At 44.6% G+C, this 13,385-nt stretch overlaps 1 protein-coding gene across 5 annotated transcripts in view; it reads left to right on the top strand.

Annotated features, from left to right (window-relative positions):
• Positions 1-737: 737 nt before the first annotated feature.
• The window catches only part of ST3GAL1 (ST3 beta-galactoside alpha-2,3-sialyltransferase 1), an 83,694-nt gene continuing 71,046 nt past the window's right edge, over positions 738-13,385 (top strand). Inside the window, exons 1-2 of one of the 5 annotated variants that reach the window (XM_082753394.1) lie at positions 767-828; positions 5,206-5,256. The gene's annotated coding sequence lies outside the window, so the exon portion shown is untranslated. Of the gene's footprint in view, positions 829-906; positions 925-5,205; positions 5,257-9,534; positions 9,554-13,164; positions 13,221-13,385 lie in introns of those variants that run through there. The other 4 variants (XM_082753393.1, XM_082753400.1, XM_082753395.1 and 1 more) reach the window with 4 other exon arrangements.

Raw genomic sequence — 13,385 nt, 5'->3', positions numbered from 1 at the left:
CTGCACAGACTTTGAGCACCCAGAGGATAGGTGCCTAAAACTGGCATTGTGCCATTAAATAGTTTAACCAGACACTTTATCAGTTGCAACTATCTGTCTGGGGCGTTCTTTAAAGATGCTTTTTAATTCTGCAGCGTTTTATAGTAACCTTAAAAATGTCAGATGCTGGACGCGAAGAAGGCATTATTTACTATGTGCTTTTTTTTTTTTTTTTTTTTTCTTTTTTTTTTAATCATCATTAATGACGCAAAACGTGCTCTCCCCACGGGAAAACACAGAATTTCTTTCAGCTTTCTCTCCTGCGCTCAGCGCCGGGGATCCGCGCGGGCGCAATTTTCAGACAGGAGAGCTTTTGGGGCGCGGAAGGGAAAACGAGGGGGGCAAAAACATTTCGGGGGGGGGGCGACGCAGGGCGGTGTCAGGAGCAGGTATTTCGCCTCGGTGGATGGAGCGGGGGTGAAGTTTGGGCTGGCGGCCGGCGGGGACGGGCTGTGCGCGCACCTCGTCTCCCGTGCGCATCTCGTCTCCTGCGCCTCCTGCATCGCGCATCAGCCGCGCAGCACCGCGGAGAGCCGCGGAAAGGGGCGGAGGGGGGCAGAAGGGGGCGGCTCCGCCTTTGCCCGACTCCGAGGAGGGGCCGCCGGGGGCCCCGGCTCCTTCCACGTGGCTGGGGGCGCGCTATATGAGCGGGCAGGAAGCCCTGCCGGGGAGGGAAGGGGAGGGACGGGGGAGCGTAGGCTGCAGCAGCTCGGCGAGGAGCCGGCAGCGATCGGTTCGCCCTTCCCTGGCCATGGGGTTTGGCCGCCAGCCGGCCCCCAGCGCCCCGCCGTGAGTACCGGGCTCCCTCCTCTTCCTTCTCGACCTCCTCCTCCCCCGCTTACCTGCAAATCCTCCCGCTCCCTGTGCTGCTCCTCGTTCGCCTAAGTTGGTTGTTATTATTATTTATTTTGGGGGAAGAGGGTGGCGACGTTATTTTGCTCATCTGGAAGCAGAGGGTGGCCCCGCCGGAGCCCGCAGCATCCTCCGCCGGCCGCTCCGGAGCGGGGCGGCTGCGCCCTATCCCGCCGGGCTGCGCCCCCAAAAATCCCCGGAGAGGGGCAAAGGTGGGCTGGGGGGCACGGAGAGGCTCCGGGCAGCCCCGTTCCGTGGCTGGGTGGCTGGGAAGAAGCCTAACGGAGTCCCACGCCCCGCTGTTTGTATGGATTCATTTCTTTGCTTATTTCATTATTTTTTTTTTTCACTTGGGTGGGCTGTGCGGCGCGGGAGGGAAGGCAGTGTTGCTCCGTTAGGGGAAAGCAGGCAGGCTGCCTGAGGTACCAGCACATCCTTACTCGCAGAATGAATTTCCAGCGGAGTATAAATAACTAATCTCCGAGTTTGTTTGTTTGTTAGGTGTGTTGATGTTGTACCGGAGGTGTCTCAGTAGCAAACATGCAACCTTAGTACTTGTAATGATTGATTTTAGTTTGGGCAGAAATTGAAAACAAACGTTTAAAAAATGCCTGGATGTATATTTACTCCTTTGAGACACGCAGGATTTTTCAACTCTTTGTAAAGGTTGAGGGTGTATGTGTCCAATACACAGAAATAACTCTTTCATATAATTGTAAGTCTAAATTATATATTTGCCTGCTGGGCACACATGTTAAAGGAAAAACCTCCCTAATTATGGATCTTTCAGAGAGATTGGAAGGGTGACAAAGCCCTTGTAATCTTTTGGGTCAATTTTCATAAGCTCCAAAAGCTCTTTTTGAAAAGGAAATTAAACTTCAATGTGGAAAAGAGACAGGAAATTCGAGGATATGAAAAAGAAACTCCACCTTTTGCTCTGATCCCATCCCCGGGAGTTCCTTTACATTGGTGCTCTTTGGTGACAGAAGGGAAAATGAAGAGCCAGCCGCCTCTAAACAGTCTTCCTGCCACTTGGCAGTTGAGAAGATACTCAATTAGCAGCAGCACGCTCCTCCTGGGGGTTATTGACATGGCTGTAGCTGGAGGGGTGGCTGTGGGAAGCATCTGCTTTGAAATACTTGGATCTCTACTCGTGGTGTCCCGTGCGGTTCATGCCTGCCGGGGCCTTCTGCAGCTGATATGTTCACTCCTCCTCAATTTTTAGGGCTTTGTCCAAAGCCTGTGCGACTCTGCCCGCTGTTTGTAATGGCTTGGCAGAGCTGCTCTCCTGTTAGAATTTGGGGTTCACCCCAGGGACTATCTCTGGCTTTTGGCAGTGGCCAGTGGCTATCTGCAGGGCATGGCTGTGTGCCCCTTTCCTTCTGGGAACTTGATAGCTTTTAACCTGTTTGGACACACTTTCAGGCGGAGGTTGGGGGTGGAGAAGGGAATGATTGGATAAATGAAGGGGGATTTTTTTTTTTATAAGTTAAGGGCATTTATTTTCTTGATCATCCCTGAAACAGTAAAAATCCTGGTGTGGGTCCATGGTGAACTTGGTGCTCTTCCTCTGCCAATTTCTCACTTTATTTACTTTGTTTTGTTGCTGCTGTAGGATAACATTTCAGCAGGCTTAAATCCTTTACCTTAGCAAAGACAAAACCCTGGACTATGGTCCTCCCAAACCTTTTTTTTTTTTTTTTTTAACAATATTTTTTTAAAGTACACTCCTGTCTGATATACTTGTATTGTACCTTTCTGCTAGTAGTATGTAAGAGCACAGTCTCATACAGAGCAAAAGGAGAGAAAAATCCAATTCCCTATTCTTTTGGCTCAGTCAATTTGTGCACAGTTGGACTGTGCGGTAGAGACAGCTGTTTGTATGAATTTTTCACGCATCCCAACCAGAAAGGTACCTGCAACCTTGTTTGCAGTTTTTTCTTCCAAACTTGATGATATTAGTAATGGTGATAGCATCTCAGCTGAGGAAGGGAACTTGTAACACTAAACATCACTTCATTTAAGGTTTTGGATCTGCTTATCAATTCGGTTTTCTTTTGATGGAAAACTGGGAGTTATTTGAGGGGAAATCAGGGTCATGCAGATGGCAGTTCCATCTTCTTGGCTATAACAGCATCTTTTATCCCAGATACATTGTAAATGCTGTCATTAAATGATGGTAATAATATGTTTTTATTAAGAGCTTCTTTCAAAGGTATTTTTGAAAGTGTGGTGAAGCAGAAATGTGCTTCTGAAAGCAAAAGAGTAAGAGCAAATCTAGCTCCACAGAAAATTTAAAGTGCTGTTAATCCCACCACCTGGTGGAGCTTTTTATGGCGCCAGCTGAGGGAACACAGAATAAGGATGCATTTTTGTGTTTGGTTTTATTAGTCAGATGCTCTGTGTAGAGTTTCTTTAACTTTTTTTTCTTTCTCACACCAGACTCTTACCAGTCAGAACAAACAAATAGTAGAGAGTACAGTTGTGGCCAATAATCCTAGTTTCACAGTTCAGGTTTTGTCAGTAGTATTTAATCTGCTTCACAGCCAGATATACTGGTCAATAGGTGTCTCTGTACAATACATAACAAACACGTATGATCAGCTGCAATAAGACATTTCCCCGTAAGTCCATCTGCATGGAGTTTGGCCTTGGAACGGGGACAGAATTTATATTGCTCCAGCAGGGCCCGCAGTCGCTCCCGTGATGCTGGCTGTGATGGCATGCAGCCATTTCAGTGTGCACAAACACCTTGGGTCTCACTCAACCCAAGTATTGGGGATCTGGGAATGGGGCATCTGTTGGCGATGCTCCCATCCATGCCTCCTCTTTCCCCCTGCAGTAGCACGGTGATAGTGTTTAGCTTCCCCACAAGTCTTTTGGAGCAAACCAGCCATTGCTAAACGACAATTTATTTACACAGGCAAGGAGAAATAGCTTCTTGGCAACTGTATACACAGCAAATGCTGATTTTTCTATTTTAACTTCTGCTTCTTGGCCTAGCTGCGATGGCAGTTGCCTTGTTTGGAGGATGGCAAGTTACCTACTGAAAAGATAGCAAATGCAGGGAGGGCAAACGCCAGCCCAAATCTGCTCTTTCCCCTTGGGGTACCCATCTTTGCTGAAATACTTTACACTGGTTTTGGCCCCAAAGAGCTTTCATAATAATCTAAAGGATTTCTTAACCTTCTATATCTTCTATCTATTCCATACTTTGCAGAAGAGAGTACAGTGTTGACAGTGTCTCATCTAAAGTAGCACTCACCTGTAGGTAGGTGCATCAGTGATGTAAGAGACAGATTTCTTCCTCCTGTCCTTCTTTCCCTTACAGCACCCTTTTTATTTTTACTTTCAAAAGCAGAATGATGCTGGCATAGAGCACACCTGTAACCTGGGCATCCAAAAGCTATTTATTCTTACTTAAGAGCCTTTCTCAAGTGGAAGAATGTTTTTAACAGCCAGTTCCCCTTTAAAGATACATTTAATGTTTTCATTAGAAAGGTATCAGAGTAACCTCAGTTAGCTTTGTACTAATAATTTTGCTGTGAATATTACTATAAAAATTTCCTGAGCAGCCTGTAGATTCACTACAATCGTGTGTTGTGAGTTCTACCCATAGGACAAAACTGGAAGGGGAAGGCAGATCTGGAGCCTTAAAGCTTGGTCTGTTGCACAGAAATTTCATGCCTTCTTAGTCCTGAGCAGGTGAGGTGAAAATGCACCTTGGACTGTGTGCACAGTATGATTTTTTTTTATTTTTTTTTTAAACCCCTAAATTTGCAACTCATTTCTCCAATCTATCCATAAACAAACTTAAGGAAGGTTGTTGATCTTAATCTGTGGATCTGTTTACTTCAGCCATAATGTATTTGAACCACCTAAAATAATGTCTAACAACTTACTGGATAAAGTATCTGACCAGGAAAAGAGAAACTTTCTACTTATCTGATATTGCTGAAAAAGGATAAAACAAGGTTGTATGTGCCTTTTAATAAGGCCAAGTGTTGAAGAGATGCCTTTGCCCCTTTCTGATGTATGTAGTCCTGCTTGACTGCAGAAGAACCTGCAAAATGAAAACATAAGTCAGAGGTATGGAAGTTAAAAAATAATCTTTTGACTGTCTACGATTTCTCATGCCCCAGAGTAGAATTGCAACAGTGAGGAATGTTGTATTAGTAATATTCCTAAGAACACATCTGTATGGGACAGGAGACTGAAACGTGCAGGCAAGCTACAGTTTATGCATGGTTATATTGCTTTTATTTTGCATTTGTTTTATTGTTTTGCATGTTTATATTGCTTTTATTGCCACAGTATCTGCAACAGAAGGCAAGAGATGAACCCAGGCTTCAGCTCAGGAAGGTGGTAAGTCCTGTGTGCCTCTCAAGTCCTGGGTGGTGTGATCCATCTGGTCCCACTGGTGAGGTGAATAAATGGCTTTGCAGTCCATCCAGAGCAGAGTTCCTCTCTGGGCCAGCCTGGTGTTTGAAGGTAGATTCAGCTCATTGCCCAGCAGGCACCTGAGTACCATGAATACTGTTCATGGCTTCGGGAGCTTGATCTCCACGGAGAGCCTGGGATTGCAGTTGTCTACCCATAGGCACCTGTTTTTCAGCATCTTATATATGATGTGACTTTTGTTTCCTAAATGTAGTTACTCAGTGCCATTTGAACTGATCTTCTGGAGCTGGCTCAGGAATCTGTCTCTTGACACCTTGTGTCATCATATTTGGACCCCAGGAAGATGGCTGATTTCTAGGACACCTCCAGTGGCCTCTGAAACCTGTTATGGTCAACTGAATCATCCCTTCCATGAACTGTGGGAGCTGGATATGTTTTCTGGGCACTAATCTTTAACTTATAAAACATTATCAGCTTAAGTGTCTGTGCCTACTTAGGAGGCAAATTCATTAGAAGGTTTGTTTCCTGTCTCATGTGTCTCTGTTGTTCTGGAAACATCTCTGGACCACCCTGGCATCCATAAATGACAGCCACAGAGGAACCACTATCAGCCTTTTGATCGCTTTTCCCTTTCTTACCCAGTCTTCTCTTTCTACTGGTGTTGAGTTTCCCATGGTGTAGCTTGTAAATAGCAGACTCAAATCACTTAACAGAAAATATCCTGTGAGGATGTGAGAAGCTCCTGTAGTTGGGGTTGTACAACATGCATAGCTGTGAATAGCTGTAAAGTAAAGAAAACGGAGCTCTGGGGGACAGGGAGCATTTTGCAGAAGAAACTCTCAATAACAGTGGTAGAAACTTGCTCTGAAGCGTGAGGGGAGGTTAGGGATGTCAATTGTAAAAACTGTAGTAATTGTTCACATACAATTCTGGGGGAAAAGGAGGGTGGAACTTAATTTGTTCCTGGCTTTCTGGCACTTTGAACTGCTCTTGATTAAATTGCTTAATCTGTACCGACATGTGTGTCCCTCTGCTGGGAGAGTGAGACTTTCGCCCGCATACTAGACGACGAAGCCTTTGGGCAGAGACTGGGTGCATTATTTCCAAGGGGCAGACAGGAAATCTGTAAACCTCATAAAATGACAGCTGTTTCTGTCAGCTGATGGCTGGGTATAGTGGAGTGCAAATAAGGCACAATAGAGATGGTTGTACCCTGCATCTGGTGACAACTGTTTGAAGTGCAGAGTTCTTGCTCGGAGGACATCATCTGAATAGACCTCTTGTTCTTTAGTAGATCTTCTATTTCTTTAGAGGTCCTTTCTCTCGGCAGCAGTTTTTGATGTGAGCTCAGCCCTCTGTAGTTCTTCACCCCGAAGAGTTAGAGTGGAAGAGGAAGCGGTGGCTGTGGTCAGAGCCTGCTGGGGCTAAACGTTCACTTCTGACACAGGACTGCTGCTGACAGAGGTGCCCACACATACTCTAGGTGTCCCTAAAACTCCTCTGAGCCAGACCAATTGCTATCCATCCCCTTGAAAGATGGTTCCGCAGAGCAAAAACTGGCACAGTGAAGCTTAGGTATTAAACTGGATGCAAGTCAAAAATGTCTCTGGACTAGATAATTACTACTGATGTTTTTCAGGTTTGGTGGATTTTTGCAATTTTTTTTTTTTTAGCTTTGATGTACCAACACAAAACAAAGGTAGTTCCTTCTAAAGGGCATCACATTACTTCTGGAAGCTGGTTACTCAATCAATGACTTGAATGTACATATCTGAAATACTGTATGTGCTGACACATCACAGTACTGTACCAGCTCAACAAAGAAATCTAATTCTATCAAATCTGCCAGCTCAGTTAATGACCCTGCCAGGGAAGCATAAGGCATCACCTCCAGATTTTTAGGTAAGAATCATGTTCCATATCTCCAGCTCAAATTCAGTGAACACCACACATGCTCAGAACTGGATTTCTTTTTAAGATACCTGCTTACATTATGGTGCAAAAACAATCAAATTGCAAGATGTCATCTGAGTATTTGGGTCGGAACATACCAGCCTGCAGAAAGCCCTGGTTTGGGATTAGTGTAGAACTAGACTGGTGATAATTCATCTTGAGACCTCTGCAAAATTGTAGAAAAGAACATAGTGTAGAGCTACCTACAACTTGAGTTGGAGCTGATCTTACAGTATGACATTGTCTTCTTTTATGTTGCTCTTAACTTGGTGACAAAACTGAGAAAAATACTGGTATATATGGATTCAATAGAAAGCTAAATTAAACATAATGAGGTCATGGTAACTTTGGTTTTGATCAAACTAAGTGTTTTTGGTTTGCCTGGCAAGGTTTTGGCACTGGGGGGACTGCAGGGGTGGCTTCTGTGAGAAGAGCCCAGCAGCTGCCCCATGTTAGATAAGGGCCAGTTTTAACTCACTCCAAAGGACTCTGCTGGCCAGAGACAAGCCACTAAGAGATGTTGTTTGTGCCTCTGTGAGAGCAGATTTAAGAAAAGAGGGGGTGGGGGAACTTCTCTGCAACAGCAGCTGTGGGAGAGAGGAATGAGAACCATCCCTGAAACCCCCCAGGTGAGTGCAGCAGGAGGGCAGGAGGTGCTCCAGGCAGGCAGCAGCAGTTCCCCTGTGGCCTGTGGAGAGGCCCCTGGTGGAGCAGGCTGTCCCCCTGCAACCCATGGGTCCCACATGGAGCAGATCTCCATGCTGCAGCCTGTGGAGGAGCCCCCCGTGGAGCTCAGCACTTACAGGCTCAGTTCAGGAAGGACGGCATCCAGTGGGAAGGACCCCACAGGGAGCAGGGGCAGAGAGGGACCGTGAGGGAGCGGCAGAGATAAAGCTCAAGAAGATGTATGAGGGGTGAAGATGTCTTTAGTTTGCTTTTAGTTTCTCAGTGCTCTATCCTGTTAGTAATAGGTAATAGTATTAATCAGCTGAAACTGATTTATAACTGATGACCTCATGCTGAGTCTGTTTTGCCTGTGATGATAATTGTTGAGTGATCTCCCTGTCCTTATCTCAACCCTTGAGCCCTTTCTGTTGTATTTTCTCCTTTCTATTCTATTTTCTCCTTTTTACCCCCTTTCCCTTTGAGGAGGGGGAGTGAGTGAGTGGTGGAGCTCAGCTGCCCACCCAAGTAAAACCACCACACAAGGCATTCTTGCTTTTTGGTTCACTTAATCTTAATTCCAGGTCTATTTCAAACTCTTTGACATGGTCAAAATTATTTCTTTTGAAGAATCCAGAAGGAAATTCTGCCTTTAGAAATGTCAGAATAATTCCTCTGAATTTGACATGGCTTGCACTGACACCATTTATATTGGCTGATGGCTATGTTGAAATTATGCCTGAATTTGGATTTTTGTTTCTTGTCTTTGAAATGATTTTTCTATTTAAGTTGTTAATGTTCTTCAGAAGGTTCACCCAGCTTTTCTCTTGGGAGCAATTCTGTGGATTTTGAATAAATAAAGAAAGGATCAGTCCTGTGGCGTGGACTTCTAAGGTTAGAAATCTCCCTTCTTGCTCTTTTCTTTCCAGAATCTTCTGCTTTTCTCCTTTAGGTAATACTCGCTGGTTTGGGAAGCAATACCTGTATGATCAGGTCTCCTGTGGTTTCAGACTTCATTTTACAGATGGATCTGCTGTTCTTCCCAACCATTTGGCTTAAATCTCGTCTAAAAATTCACCCTGAAATGTAAAAAATGAACTTTTTGCTTGCCCTTTACCTTGCTAACATAAGTTCAACATCAAACTTACAGAATCAAAATACAGAGTGTGAGAGGTTAAAAGCTTTACCAGAGCTTTGGGGTGAGCCTTCTTTGTTTCTCTTCTGTTCCTCTCCTTTCTGAATACACACTGAAATATTCTTCAGTCCTACTGTCCTGGTACCCTCCTGTGTTTCTCATCCCCTCATTTGCATGTCTCCTCACCACTCCCTGTACCACAATTGTTCCTTGCTAGAGGAGAAAAGACTATTGCAGGTTATTTCTGTCTCTCCTGCTACTCCCTTGACTCTGCAACGTTTTGTCCTCTGCATGCCCAGTTCTGAGAGAACCAAGACATGGGAGGGTGGAGGACATCTAAACTTTGCACCTGAGGTCATGTGTGTGGCAGTGGGAAGATGTGCTTGGGGCTGAGAACCTGGGACCTCCTCCCATCTCAGCTTCATTTTACCAGCTGCAGATGACAGCATTGGACCTTTGTTTCCTGAAGGCTGAATTCATCCTGTAAGATGCACAGAGACTCCAGTAAAGGTAAAAGCACTGCTCTTTTTAACTAACAGCTTGATTTCTGAATCGGGGAACTAAAAGATGATCTTCATCCTCATGGACAGTAGAACTTTAGGGACAGGACATTGGCTTCAGCAATTCACTGTCAGCCACTCCACCGAGTAGTGCAGTTGTTGCCATGGTTTGGCATATCACCAACAAAAATCATCTCAGCTTCTGCTTTGTCAGCTGTGGTGATTGATACCTGTGCTGCAGGAACAGTTTAATTTGGTACTCCTTTCCAGATGGCAGTTGTTGTGGTGCTTCTGCTTGCTTGGTTCCTGAGACCTTACAGAGCAATGGAAAGTGTCTCTGCCAGTCGCTCACCGTGACTGTTGCAGTAGACTTATGTGAATATTGCAAAAATACACATGCAAAAATAGAAACTGCTTTAGACCAGAAAAGCTAGAGGAAAAGCCTGTAACATGGTAGCAGGATGTGTGAAATAGCAGCTGCTGCACAACTTCTCAGATAGCATGATAAAACTGTAGGGATGCTGGAGCCATCTCAGATGGCCACTTCATTAGCTTGCTAGGTCAATGATATATGTGTATGCTGGGAAACAACCTAACAAAGCAAGCCCATTAAAGAGTGTACTGATTACAGACAAATTTTCCCCAAGGCCACCACATTAGGTTTGATAAGACTTGTTTAACTGTAGATAGCTGTGTGCAATATTCAGGTGCTTTTTGGCCACTTTGAGGAACTGGAAGTGTTTGTGCATCTGTAAAGTATGTGTTCTGTAAAATATTTAAGGACACTGGAGAACGGTGATGCATGGTCCAGACAGAGGAAAAATGGAGTAATTTGGGTCTCTTGCAAATGGAATTTCACTCAAGTTACAGGAAACAAATGTGACAAACTGAGATACCTCCTATTTTTTCTCATATTCTTAAAGATCATGGAAGCTTTCGGGGGGAGAAAGTACTGATAATATATAGGTCCTCTGAGTGTTGCTGTGATTCTCACAGGTCAGACTAGATATTAGGAAAAAATTCCTTTACTGTGGGGGCTGTCAAACTGTAGAACAGGCTTCTTAGAGAGCTGGCTGATGTCCCATGCCTGCCAGTGTTTGAGGCACATAGGTAATGCCTTCAATAACGTGCTTTAACTTTTGGTTAGCCCTGAAGTGGTGAGGCAGCTGGATGATCTTTGTAGGTCCCTTTCAACAGAACTATCCTATTCCAACAGTTAAATTACACTGCTGTGCATTGGGTGTAGATGCCTGCTTAAGACATTTGTGCCCTACTTGGGCTTTTATTAAAGCACTCTAACTCTGGCACTGAGGATGGCCAGTGCCTCAAATGGAAATGAGCCTCAAGCAGCTACATAAGTGGTTGTGTGGGCAAAGAGCAAAGGAGCAGGAGATGGATGCTGGCTGTTGAAAAATACAAGGTTGTTGAAAAGTACAAGGTGGTACAGTAATTGCAGGAGCTGCTGAAACATTTGCTGATAGCAATGAAACAAAGAAGTTCAGAGTAAGTTGTCTCTCTGCAAGGCAAGAGTCTCCTGTCAATACTGGGTTGAGTATAAATATTGGCTGAGTAAGCTGCTATGTAAGTGCAATTCATTTTGGGATTTTTTAATAGGGGAAAACTGGAGGTTTGGATGGAAAAGAATCAATAGGTTACAATTACCATCCCAGCTCGCTTGGAAAGGAATGTCTGTGTTTCTCACAGTGAGAGAACAGGCTGCTCTTCTCTGCTGTTTTCTGACCTGTTGGAGTAGGAGAGCGGCTCTGTTGTGCCTTTGCTTCCACCTGCTTAAAGGGAGGGCATGCTTATCCTTTACCTATAGCTTTGAAAACAGTGGACAAAGAATGCTTTGTTAAGCCAAAACATCACTAGAATAAGCCAGAAGTGCTCAGCGTGGTCACTGCTGCTATTGTTTATTAGAGAAGAGCTTCCATCTGCCCCAGTCTAGACAGTAGCTCTTTGTCCCTGGGGCTTAAAATACCCAAATCCAGTGTGCTGATGGGGAAACAATCCCACAAAGTCCCGTGTTTGCCCCATTTAAAGTTAATATTTTGGAAAAAGCGTAGTTCTTCTGTGGGAACAAGCCTGACCAAGAGCTGGATGTTAGTGCAGCTGAGAGCAAAGCTTCGATCCTTGTTAGGCAGGCTGTCAGGGCCCTGCACATCCCAGCTTTCTTCTTTCGTGCATGTGTGAATTTCTTAATGAGGCTTTGCTCAAAATGTCAACTTCCCTAATTTATCTTGCCACATGCAAACTTAGAGGTTTTCTGTATCTTTATGAAAAATATCCAGCAGAGCTTCATTTTGGGAAAACGGCATTTCATTGAGGTGTCAGTCGGCCCTAAGATTGTTTTTGGAGCCACTAACCACACTTCTGGCATGTCTTTGAGTCTGGAAATGTGTACTAGTAGTCTGGCTCTTGTCTGCCAGCAAAATCTTGTGCTGTTACTCTCTTGCTTTGAAATTTACTGTCTGTGATATGCGGATGCAGAAGATATTGGTTTGTATCCTCAGTGAGGAGCTTCTTGAAGAACAGACTGGAGGCAGAACAGGAGACACCCATCCCTGAGTTCCTACTTGAACCTGGTGCACTTGCTGTGTGTGTTTCAGATTTCCTTGGCATAAATACATGCACTGGGTGTTGGATCACCAGGGTGGTGCGTAACTCTTTCTTTCACCTCTTAGAAGAAACCAATTGGCTTCTCAAGGCGGCTCTTCTATAGGGTGAAGCGTGGTGCTGTTGAAACTGGTGCTGCCTGCTCCTGTGCTGCTGACCTTGTTCTCAGTTAAACTGTGAGGTGTTGCATTCAGCTGCTGGCGCCTGAGGGTCAAGTTGAGGGTAAAACCAGGTTAGACTTGCTCATTTGGAAAAGCATCCCCCTCAGACGTCCTGGCCTCTACAAAAGGAACCGCTTTAAATTTGTCAAAGCCCAAATCCCTTTTTTTATACTTTTGTATCTAATCAGGTTTCATTTGACAAATGTAGCTCTTAGAGATGGAAATTCCGTTATTAAGGCACTGACACTTTTCTGAATATTAAAAAACCCTCTTGCTTTTACAGCTGTCAAAATCAATCTTTCTGATCTCCCCTTGAGCTGCCATGCTTTCTTCTGAGCTGATTGCTGCTCCCGGGCAGGTACGTGGCAGCATGGCTTTGGCTGGTGCTGACAATATTGACTTCCAAGGAAATTAAGGTGTTTCTGCTTCTAGGACCGAGCACTGCGTTTGGTTTTTAATCCTCTTTTCCATCAGGAATAAATGCTGCATGACTGTTTCACCTTTCTCCAAGAGAGAATAGGGTTGTGCACGGTAATCTTGAGTATAGACTTGTCATATCTAATGAGCTCATTAGGGCTTGATCAGCTCATTACCTAGAGACTCTTTAGAAGACAAGACTGAAATATCTTACAGAGACAGAGTGGGTAGTGTGCTTCTCTCTGAGTCAGCACAGGGCTGTTGCTCAGCACATGTGTTAGAATCGATTGCTGAAGGTCTCATCTGCTTAATGAGACTTGCAAAGCATCTGACTTCTCCTGATCTCTAGAGCACATGGCACTTTTATGAACAACTGATGATACGGGTTTCCTTATCCAATTCCAACAGGACTCTTTTCAGCCTGCATAGCGGAGTACTTTTCTTAGACCTGTCTGTCATCACCGTCCGAGAGTCCTGTTAAAGGTACAAAAGGATAAAAATTTACTTTCTTGCAAAGTTACCCATTCAGATTTCCTCCCCTTCCTGAAGGAAACTTTCATAGACGTGACAGCACTTGGAACTGCACTTATAGCTCCTATTGAAATTCAACTTCCTGTCCAAAGTTATTGGGATGTGGGATTTTTTTTC

The sequence above is a fragment of the Aythya marila genome (assembly GCF_965140915.1).
Source record: "Aythya marila genome assembly, chromosome: 2".
NCBI lineage: Eukaryota > Metazoa > Chordata > Aves > Anseriformes > Anatidae > Aythya > Aythya marila.
The sequence above is the reverse complement of the archived record's forward strand: the minus strand, read 5'-3'. Positions and strand labels throughout refer to the sequence as shown.